The 11,773-nt window shown below is 45.2% G+C and overlaps 1 long non-coding RNA gene across 1 annotated transcript in view; it reads right to left on the minus strand.

Annotated features, from left to right (window-relative positions):
- LOC138931174 (uncharacterized) overlaps positions 1-6,853 on the minus strand; it is a 375,684-nt gene extending 368,831 nt beyond the window's left edge. The window contains exons 1-3 of the long non-coding RNA XR_011446440.1: positions 6,311-6,853; positions 3,903-4,068; positions 3,002-3,261 (exon numbers count right to left, since the gene is read on the minus strand). This is a non-coding gene — a long non-coding RNA (uncharacterized lncRNA). The remainder of the gene's footprint in view (positions 1-3,001; positions 3,262-3,902; positions 4,069-6,310) is intronic.
- Between the last annotated feature and the right edge of the window lie 4,920 nt (positions 6,854-11,773).

Below are 11,773 nucleotides of genomic sequence, written 5' to 3' on the forward strand. Positions count from 1 at the left end.
TTCTAAAACACTCCTCCCATCCTGAGCGCCTCCACTAAAATGACTGCAAAGTCGTCACTCGTGTGGGGTTTAAATCTGTAATTCCACACCTTCCCTCCCTAGAACTATTATAACAACTTTCTAACTGGTCTTCCTACCTCTAGCCCTGCCCTCTCCCAGTCTACCCTCCACCCTGCTGCCAGAGAATTCTAACTCAAAGGCAAATCTCTTCATACCACTCCCTTGATTAAACACCCTCAGTGGCTCCCACTATCCTCAACATGAAGATTCAGCACCTGAAAGTGATGTACCAAGCACTTCATGAACCATTTCCACATACTTCTCCAGATTCACCTCTCTGAATATACCAAACAATTTGGAATTCCCAAAGCACATGAAAACATTTCCTGGTTTTGTGCCTCTGTTTATGCTGCTATCTCTACTAAAAATGTTCTCTCCTACACCCTCATTTGCCTGCTAAATACCTATCCAAAATTTACAAATCATAGCATGTTTAACTTCTCTTTCAAGCCCTTCCTGACATCTTCACCATGACCTAAGTGTGCCCCAGAACCAGTACATGATTCTATCATAATGAAGGGAAACTCGCTCAGTTGTGTCTGACTCTTTGCGACCCAATGGACTGTAGCCTACCAGGCTCCTTTGTCCATGGGGTTTTCTAGGCAAGAATACTGGAGTGGGCTGCCATTCCCTTCTCCAGGGGATCTTCCCGACCCAGTGATTGAACTCATATCTCCTGCATTGACAGGCAGATTCTTGAGCATCTGAGCCACCAGGGTAGTCCATTGATTCTGTCATAACACCAATACAATTCAGTGCTATAAAATGCAATATCGGTACTATGAGAGAATCACGTACTGCTTGTGTGGCACAAATGAGGTCACTGTATCCACGGAGCATTGGTTCCAAGACTCACCCCGGATACCCACATCCCCACATATTCGTGTCCCACAGTTAGTCCTCTGTATTCATGGTTCCAAATTCTCAGATCTAACCAACCACAGATCATATATTATTGTACCTACTATTGAAAAAAATTCACACATATGTGGACCTGTGCAGTTCAAATCCATGTGGTTCAGACTCAACTGTATAGTCTTCCTCCCTCATCATGGTGGCCCTTATAGACAAGCACTACACACAGAGCTTGGCATAGTTCATTCTCAGTAATAGTCTATTGAATTAATGGATGGTTGGATGATAAAACAGGTAAGCAAATGAATGGATTGATACAGAATATAAAAAAAGAATGAATATGTGTGTGTGAAGCAGGTGGTGGCACAGACATTTAACAATCTGCCTGCAATACGGGAGACCTGGGTTTGGTCCCTGGGTTGGGAAGATCCCCTGGAGAAGGAAATGGCAACCCGCTCCAGTATTCTTGCCTGGGAAATTTCACAGACAGGGAAGCCTGGTGGGCTACAGTTCATGGGGTCACAAAGAGACACGACTGAGCGACTAACACAGATGACAGATACGTGTGTATAACTGAGTTACTTTGTCATACAGCAGATATTGGCACAACACTGTAAATCAACTATACTTCAATTTAAAAAGCAGCAAATGAATGGATTGATGAACAAATGGAGGCAATACCAGCAAAAACATTATATAACACATTATACATTCACAGAGAATCACAGTTTAGAAAGCACTTTAAAACTTTCTATCTTAGTTGCTCCTGATAATACTTTGAGGCAAAAAAAGGCAAACAGATGACATCACCTCATCATTCTACATATGAGAGATCTGGGTGACTTTTGAAGGCCACAGATCTAGTACGTGTCAGACTAGAACTCAAGTTGTCTCAGTTATTCCAGTGGCTACACACATGTTATGAGAAAGAAAATTATTAGGTAATAGGAATTTGTCTTTTAGGGCCTTTTTCCTCCCCACATAAACTGTTGTAGCCATGCGTTCCAGGAAACAAACTCACTCAGAAGGACAATGCAGATAGCGGAGTACAGTTTATTACACCAGCAGGCCCAAGGCAGTCTCCTCTTAGCCAAGGACCCCAACCAGTTTTTGTGAAAACCTGATATACCCTAAGTGTATGGGCACAATCCCACCTCCCCAAATTCCCTGGCAATCAAAGTTAACCCGTGATTCATATGCCTTAAGCCTAGGTAGTTAACAGTGGACAATTATCAATAGGCCTGTGGTCATACCCCAATAAGCATAACAGAATGTATGATTCTATTTGGTTACACAGATAATTAGGGTATTCTTTTAGTGAAGGGCTCTTCCTTCCAGGGGCCTGGTTTTCCAGTTGGTATGTAGTTTCCATAGATACTGGGCATATAGCTCAAAGTCTACAGTCCAGCCCAAGATGGAGTCTTGCTTTCAAGATAGAGCCTGTTCTGTTTCCTCCTTCATTCGCGCCTCTTGTTGCTCTTAAGTCATAGTATGAGCATCATTCATAGGGATATATTGCATCCTGCCTCTCCAACCACCCATTTGGGAGAACGACACCAAACTTTGGGTCACAAAGTTCATAATACATTGTAAAATGCAGGGTCCACAAAACAGAACTATCAAGGCAACTATATATTCCACCAATAACCCTTCACCCAAGATAGTACCAAAGTCCAGAAAGGAATGTTTTCATTTGACATTGCTTCTACCTGGTTTCTCATGTCATCTAGAAGCTGATACATTGCCAGATACATCAGGAATAGATACACAATATTCAACCTTAATTATAGCACAGGTCCCTCCTTAAGCAGCTGTGAGCATGTCCAAAACCATTCTAATTTGAATTACTGCATCTGTTACTTTTATGAAATATGTGTTTATATAATATGTAACCCCATGACCTGAATCTATTGACTGTAGGTCTGGCTTACACCAAGAGAGCAGGGAGAGATTGATTGACAAGAGAAAGGAAAGTCTCTTTTTGTTGCCCCAGGAAAGAGAAGAGTGGTTTAAAATCTCCTTGGCAAAGTGGTAACACCCACCAGGGAAGTCCATCCATCACAGACAAACACATAGCCCCACATACCCAGCAGTTGGAGGTATTGTGGAAGTCCACACAGGACTGTGCACATTGATGAGACCAAGCAGTAGGAGTTGATTATGCAGCTTCATCCTGAAGGGGCTCGTCCAGGATCTTCTTTTCCCTCTTCTTCTTAAGGATGATCATAGTCTCTCAAGGGTCAGTGGGGTCCCTCTGTGCAGTCCACTCAGCGTTTTCTGGGTCTGCGTGATATGCTCTCTTCACCCTCATATGATGGATCCAAGGGGCAATACCTGCAATTTTAACTGAAGTAGGGCAGTTAGAATAACAGTATAAGGGCCCTTCCACCAAGGGGCTAGTAAATCACGTTTCCAATCTTTGACCCATACTTGGTCACCAAGCATAAACTCATGAATCTGTTCCCCAAGGGGGAAGAGCACTCTTTCTTGTACAAAGTTAGTTACTGGATTTATCACCTTACCCAGTTCCATCTGCTGTGAAATCCTATCCCCCCTTACCTGAGGCAAATTTGTTGACACCTGTTTTATAATAGGAGGGAGCCCCCCATACACAATTTCGTACGGAGAATAGCCATGGGACCATGGGGTCATCCTGAGTCTGAGCAGAGCCGTCAGAAGCAAGTCCACCCAGGAGCAGTCAGTCTCCATGATCCATTTGGAGAGTGTCTCTTTAAGTGTCTGGTTGGTTCCTTCCACCACCTCCCAGAACTCTGGAGCCTATATGCTGTATGTAATTTCCACTTGACTTTTAAAGTTTTGCTCATTTGTTATACTAAATCAGCTACGAAAGCCAGGCCATTGTCTGATCCAATGCTGGTAGGAAATCCAAATCTGGGAACTATTTCCCTAAGCAGGCACTGGGCTACTTTTGATGCTCTTTCAGTCCGGGTAGGAAAAGCTTCTACCCATCCCGAGAACGTACATACCATGACCAGCAGGTAATGGTAGTGTCGGTGAGGTCTCATTTCAGTGAAGTCCACTTCCAGGTGTTCAAAGGGCAGCATCCCTTTCAGCTGAATTCCTGGAGGTTTCTGTCTGTGCCAAGAGGCAGCACTGACCTGTGAGTAGGCAGTGCAGTTCTGAGACTCTGTTCTGCATAGGGAAGAGAGGCAGAGAACCAAGAAATATTTTTGAATTAGCTCTTCCAGTTTATCATGGCCTAGGTGGGATGCTTGTTGTGTTTGGCTTACCAGAGTGGGTGCCAGCTCCTCTGGTACCAACAATTTGCCACTTGGCAATTCCCACCATCCCTTTTCAGTCTTGATGGCCCCTTCCACTTTGGCTAGTTGGTTTTGGGCTTCAGTGTATTTTGGAGAGTCCAACATTAGCTCAGGCAGCTCTGCCAATATGAGAGCTTTAATAGGGGCTTCACCTGTTACCCCCAAACCCTCAACTGCTTGTTTAGAGGTCTTATCTACCAGTCTGTTTTCCTGAGCCTGGGGGGTATCCTCTTTTTGATGTCCTAGGCAGTGTATGACCACAACCCTTTCTGGTTCCCAGACAGCATCTAATAGGGTCAGAATTTCTTCTTTATTTTTAATATCTTTTCCACTAGTTGCCAAAAAGTCTCTTTCCTTATACAGAGCCCCATGTACACGTAGTGTGGCTAAAGTATACCTGGAATCTGTGTAGATGTTTACTCTCTTGCCTTTTGACAGCTGGAGTGCTCGAATAACTCAGCTCATTGAGCAGACCAGTGTTGTGGCAAGGAGCCAGCTTCGATGATAGTCTTTTCTGTGACTATGGCATAACCTGACAGCCATTGTCCTTGTTTTATCAGGCTAGTGCCATCAGTATATAGTACCCAATCAGGGTCTGGAATCGGCTGGTCTCGGCAACTGAAGCAATTGCTCACAAGCATCCGGGCCATCTGGTGGTGACATTGTCAAGCCCCCTTGAGAGATAGGCCACAGGTCTGTCCCACGTTCCCACAGTATGCCGGCCCAGGCCTCTATCAGTAGTGGGTACTGGCTCTTTCTAACTGGAATGGTGCGTGGCTTGAGTTCTATTCTCACTGGGGCTTGATGTTTAGCCAACCTGTGGAGGCAGAGGTGGAGGGTTGTCTTCCACCCAGACCTCAGGGAATAATTGAGTTAGCTTTCTCTCACGCTCTTCCGGCCCACCCGGTTCTTCATCTCAGGGTAGGGGGGCGGGTATTGAGAGAGCGAACAAGTAAGTCATAGTGCTCACCTAGAAGGTGGGCCTCTCCTCAGGGGAGAAAGTTGAAGGAGTCTTTTGGGCCTAGAAAACAGCAGTTTCAAAGGCCCTTGCTGAATCATCTAACTTCGGAGAAAACAAAACAGAACTTTAGGTCCCGCCCTGACGCTCCAGGCCGGTTGCATCTATCTGGGACTTATCACCTCCTGTCCAGAAGCCTTCCACCCCCTACACATGCCCAGAAGACTCATCACTCCCTGCCCAACTACAAATGCCATCTCAACTAAAAAATACCCAAAACATCCCGCCTGATTAACATTTCCCTTATCACTTCCACAAGCCTCCCTACAAATATGGAGCCTTCCTGATCCCTCTCCGCACTCAGCCTGGTTGTTTAGGCTGACTGTCGCCCCCTCCTTGCCTGAATAAAGGTAACCTACTTCTGTTGAGGTCGTCTTTCCTCTTTCTGCCTTAGCCCGAACTATACCTTACAAAAGTCACTTGTGCTCCCAGTTTGGAGAGCAAGTCTCTTCCCAACAGGGGTACTGGGCTCTCAGGAATGTAAAGGATCACTTGGTGCCCCTCATCTGACATTTTCGGGGTAGGGTTGAGACACAAAGGCTGCTCACCATCTGAGACCCAGTGGCCTCTGAATCTATTGGCGTATAAAGTCTATAGGCCTCACACAGTCTTTTGTAGCATAGGTTTTTGCCCCCCCCCCCCCACCTCTCAAGGCCTTGTAAAATAGCCACTCAATCTCTCTCCAGGTGGTCCCTCCCTTCCTCTGTGTTATAGTCCAAATTAGGTTTATCAGTGGGGAAGGCTTGCTCTATCCACCTTTCTAGGTTTGCAACACCTTCTGGAACCATCTCTTATAACCATTTTCTGGCCTCAGTTAGGATCCTGTGTCTCTAGCTTCAGTACTGAAGAGGGAGACTAGTAGTTGGACTATGTCATCCCATGTAGGGCAGTGGGTTCGAAAAATAGTCTCCATTAGCCTAATCTGGTAATAATAGGCTACAGGGGGGCTGATGGTAGTGGCCGTCTGCCCCCAAGCCAGAGGCTGCTATGACTCTCTGAGGGGCATTTGTAGCAGGGCCCTTTCCTCTGGCTCCTTAGCGGAGCACAACCTCTGTTTGTTTCTGGTATCTCCTTTCCCCTTCCTGTCAGTACTCACCAGGAGAGGTGGGTATAGCTTGGGCAGTTCAGCTAGAGCCAGCTTCTGGAAGTGTTGGCCAGAGGCTTCTGCCACCAGGATCAGAGCCTGCTGAGATGGTGGCTCTATGACCTCTGGGAGAGCTGGCAGAGGAGCAGCGGCTGCTGCAGAAACTTCACCTGGCCCTGGATCAAGCATTAAGGCAGCCTCCGGTCCTGGTGGAGAACTGGGCAGTGGGCGCATCATCATCCAGTATCGGGGAGGGGAAGGTCATCCTCATCCAAATCCTGCCAGATCCCAGGGGGAGAAGGGGGATCGGCGTGTCTTCACCTGCCGGTCAGCACTGCCGAGCCAGAACACCACGTTGTCCAAGACTGTTTCTCCCTTAAAGTCCATTCTGCCTTAGTGGGCTTGATCAGGTGTGGATGAAAACACAAGTGGGTTAAATATCCCACGTCCCAGGCCATCTCCGGAAAAGCCAATTCATACTCACTTATGCATTCCCCTCCTTCTAGCCTGATAAATCCAAGGGAGCCAAGAATTTCACAGCAGATGGCACAACACCTGGGGGAGGGTAGAATATGAGCACACAAGGACCAAGTTTCTTGTCCTAAAAATACCCTGGTGATTGCTTGGTAATAATTTTTCCCAAGACGGCGTGGACACACCTCCTAAATGACCTTCACAAATTTCCTTCCTAAGCCCTAACATGCTCGTCGACCTGTGTACCAAGCAATCACTGCCACTTGCCTATTCCAGGCTCCTGTGGGTCCGTGCCCCTTCTAGTCCCTCCCACGGGGGTGTTCAGGCCCCCTCTTCCACCATGCCGGGTGGGTTCCTCCTCACCTGAGCGCTCAGTTCCCTTGCTGCCATCCACTACCTGCTAACATTAAAGGTCCAGGGGTTGAGAAGCAGAATCCTTCCAGAAGGGCAAGGCACCTTCCCCCGTCTAGAAGATTCAAGCTGCAAGGCCTTGGAGTAGTCCCAAATGGGACTTGTCTCCTCAAAGTGAGGAGTTTCCCAGCCAATGCACAAAATGTTGTAGCCAGGCATTCTGGGAAACAAACTCACTTAGGAGGACAATGCAGATAGTGGAGTGCAGTTTATTACACGGCGGGACCAAGGCAGAGTCTCCTCTTAGCCAAGGACCCCAACCAGTTTTTGTGAAAACTTTATATACCCTAAGTGTATGTGCACAAACCCACCTCCCCAAATTCCCTCGCAATCAAAGTTAACCCGTGATTCACATGCCTTAAGCCTAGGTAGTTAACAGTGGACAATTATTAATAGGCCTGTGGTCATACCCCAATAAGCATAACAGAATGTATGATTCTATTTGGTTACACAGATAATTAGGGTATTCTTTTAGCAAAGGGCTCTTCCTTCCAGGGGGCCTGGTTTTCCAGTTGGTATGTAGTTTCCATAGATACTGGGCATATAGCTCAAAGTCCACAGTCCAGCCCAAGATGGAGTCCTGCTTTCAAGATGAAGCCTGTTCTGGTTCCTCCTTCAAAACTTCCTCTCTGCCCTGAGCAGCCATCTCTTCCATTTCACCTGAAATTGTTTACATTTTTTGACATTTGATGCAAAGTCAGGTCAGAGCTCCTGGGCCTTGTCAGAACTCCCAGAGCACAACAGTACAGGACTTGTGAGGAACCGCCAATGTTAAAAGGCCCACTGCAAGGCTCATCAGAAAATCAAATACATAACTCTAAAAATATCCTCCGTGATCTATGCATGTAGCCATGGTATCTGACAAATTCAATTAAATCTGTCATACATCATTCTCCACAGTGTTATTGAGAGAGACGTAGTAGTATCGAATTTTAATTATTCAGCTCCTATTGATCCTACCATAATCTGGTGAGAATCATTTGCAAAGTGACAGGCCCCTCAGGAGACAGGCACTATTATCTAATTATAAATCTCACACTGTCATTTGATACAGTGTTCGGGTTTTTCTTTTCCACAAGAAGAGCCCCAATATTTGCCAACAAATTCCTATATAGAAACCCAAACAATGCACACCAATCTTAACTTCAGCTGAGATAACTAGAGCCTGGATTGTGGCATCAATCACTGGGCCCTGCCCCATCACCCCATCCCCAGAGTTTGTTATAGGATTTCCTCACCATCATACCTGAAGGAAGTCCCTTCCTTCCCCACCATACCTGACTGGCCATTCATCCCAAAGGGCCCTGTGATCTAGGCTAAAGCTTCTTTGGTGCTAATAAATCAGTGGCCACTATTTTTGCATTTTCATGGGTGTGTTCCAATCCTCAACAGACAGAAGTAAGGAACTGTGGGAATATCAGGTCCCTGGGCCACGGCTGGAGAGACACTGAGAAAAGAAATACCTCAAGATGCAACTTAATCCCACCTCCCATAACACCCTGAAGGACTAGCCCAGGAATAAACAGTCACCCAGCCAGTTAGCCAACAAATATTTTCTGAACACTGAATCTGTTCCAGGAACACTGGTAGGCCCTGTGGGGATACAGTGGTGAACACAAAACAAATGTACCTTAACAGAATAAATGGCTACAATGAATTCATTAAGTGGTGCAAACATGTAACAGGCTATGAAGAAATAAAAAGGCAAATAAAATAGGGTTTTGAATGGCTTGAGACACCCCTGATTAACCTGGGAAATGGTGAATTGGCATTACCTGGGTGAAGAGTGAGGCTGGGAGAGACAAGGCTTGTAAGGCTGCCTGCAGTAAATACAGCTGGTAAGTATGGTTGCTGTGTGAAATGAAACTATCTCCTGCCATATCAACAAACAAGAAATGGCACACCCCTCAGCGACTTCTGGCCTCCAAACGTGAATGAGGGCTCCCAAAACTGTGATCCAGCATATGCTGCCACCCCCCATGGTGACTGCTGAGGAGCCTGGGGAATGCAAGCAGCAGCCATCTGCCACTCCTTAAGGGGAACATGGAAACAGGATTTGGCCCCAGATAGCTGAGGTGCATATGAAAGGAATGAATTCAGTCAGCCCAGAGGCTTGCATCTTCCCACACATAGAATGCTAAATTCCTTAACCTGCGATATCTGGTTTCGTTTAATTAACAATAATCTTTTGATGTTCAGACTATCTGCTCTTTGTTGCAAAACTTCTGTATAACCTGGCTCCCTCCTCCCCTCACCTCCTTGGAGCAGTTTTCTCAGAGTCACTGAGATGCTGTCTCCATAGGTTGGAGTCCTAAGCATTCCCCGCAAATAAAACAACTCTCCACTGCCAGGTTGTGGCTGTAGTTTTTAGTTGACACTGGTGATGGGAAAGGGCAATAGACAGCTGCTGGTGATAGCTAGGGTGTGGGATCAGATCTGAACAATGGGTTTTGCCTTCTAATTGGCATAGCAATTCCCAGCAGGTGTGGTAGGAGTATCGTGGCTCTGTTGGCAGACATCACCTGTGGCAGTGGGCACCACTGTTGGTAACTTATGGTGGGGGCCGAGTTCCATTGGTATAGACAGCAGTAGGACTCCAATCCAACTTTTCCCAGACATCTATCCAACTTTACCTGTTTATATCATTTATCGGAAAAAAAAAAAAAACTTGTTTTCATCTCTGATTTGAAATGCCATATTTATTACGTGCTAATGTGGTTTAGGGTCTATTCTTGGGCTTATTTTATAGTTTTAATTACTGTAGCTTGGTAATCGGTCCTAATATCTGAAAAAGTCAGCTGTCTACTCTTATCCAGTTTCTTTCATGCTATTCTTGTGCATTTATGTTTTCTATACAGACTTCAGGTTCCTAACAGACATCTTTATTTAGATTATGTTAAAGTTGTCAAATCCACATCTTTATGATGACAAGTGTTCCAACTCAAGAATATGGTATGGGTTTTCCATTTGTTCAAGTCTCCAATTAGATTGTTCCTCTCCATGTTTTAAGTTATCTTCAAAAAGATCTTGCATGCTCCTGGATAAACCTATTCCTAGGTCTATTATCATTTTTTTATGTAATTAAAAATAGGATTCTCCCATTATGTGTTATACTTGGTTGTTTGTACATAAAGGGAGTTTGTCAATTTTGTCTATTAATGTTCTGAGAAGTCTTTCTGAATTATGTTTACCATATTTAAGTTGATTCCCTTGTGCTTTCTATGTATTCAATTACATCACAGAAAAATATCAATAATTTTGCCTTGGATACTGAGCTGCTTACAGCAAATAAGTTGTCCAGATTGAAGTTTGAAGACAGGAGAAGAGGGCAACAGAGGATGAGGTGGCTGGATGGCATCACCGATTCAATGCACATGAACTTGGGCAAACTCTGGGAGGTGGTGATAGACAGGGAGGTCTGGTGTGCTGCAGTCCATGGGGTTGCAAAGAGTCAGACATGACTTGGTGACTGAACAACAAAGCTTCCAGCTTCTATGCAGTCCCCTGCCCCATCACCCCTGTGAGTCAGGCTCCAGCATTTAGGCAGGAGCAAGTACTTGAGTTAGAGAAATGCAATAGTGTCTCCAGAGGCTGGCAACTTCTGGGAGGAATGCAAAATGGTCGTGTCCCAACTGCTACAATATCCTGCCCATCAACATCAGACCCCAGTGAGCAACTCCTGGGGAACTGCACAAACAAGGGCAGTAAAGAGTCTAGCAAGGAATCACATCAATAAAAGTAACTTCATAATCAGAAATCACACAATAAGCTGAAGGGCAAGGAAGGACTTTACCAGGTCGAGATGGAGAGAGATGCACCAGCTTCTGCCTGCTATATATCAAAAACACAGGAGCCCCTGTTTGAGTTTCCTGAGCCATACAGCAAATTCCCCTTGGCTATCTATTTTACATATGGCAATGTAAGTTTCCATGTTACTCTTACCATACATCTCATCCTTTCCTCCCCTCTCCCCATGTCCATAAGTCTTTTCTCTATGTCTGATTCTCCATTGCTGCCCTGTAAATAAATTCTTCAGTACTCTTTTTCTAGATTCCGTGTATATGCAATAGAATATGATATTTATCTTTCTCCTTCTGATTCACTTCACTGTATAATAGGTTCTAAGTTCACCCACCTCATTAGGACTGACTCAAATGCCTTCCTTTTTATGGCTTTTTATTCCTTTTTCATTGTGTTTATTTACCACAACTTGTTTTTTAATATAAATTTATTTATTTTAATTGGAGGCTAATTACTTTACAATATTGCATTGGTTTTGCCATACATTGACATGAATCCACCACGGGTGTACATGTGTTCCCCATTCTGAAGCCCCTCCCACCTCCCTCCCCATCCCATCCCTCTGGGTCATCCCAGTGCACCAGCCTTGAGCACCCTGTATCATGCATCGAACCTGGACTGGTCATCTGTCAATGGACATCTAGGTTGCTTCCATGTCCTAGAGGGGTGGGATGGGGAGGGAGATGGGAGGGGGGTTCAAAGGGAAGGGGATATATGTATACCTATGGCTGATTCATGTTGAGGTTTGGCAGAAAACAATAAAATTCTATAAAGCAATTATCCTTCAAA

Source organism: Ovis canadensis, chromosome X, assembly GCF_042477335.2.
Source record: "Ovis canadensis isolate MfBH-ARS-UI-01 breed Bighorn chromosome X, ARS-UI_OviCan_v2, whole genome shotgun sequence".
Classification (NCBI taxonomy): domain Eukaryota; kingdom Metazoa; phylum Chordata; class Mammalia; order Artiodactyla; family Bovidae; genus Ovis; species Ovis canadensis.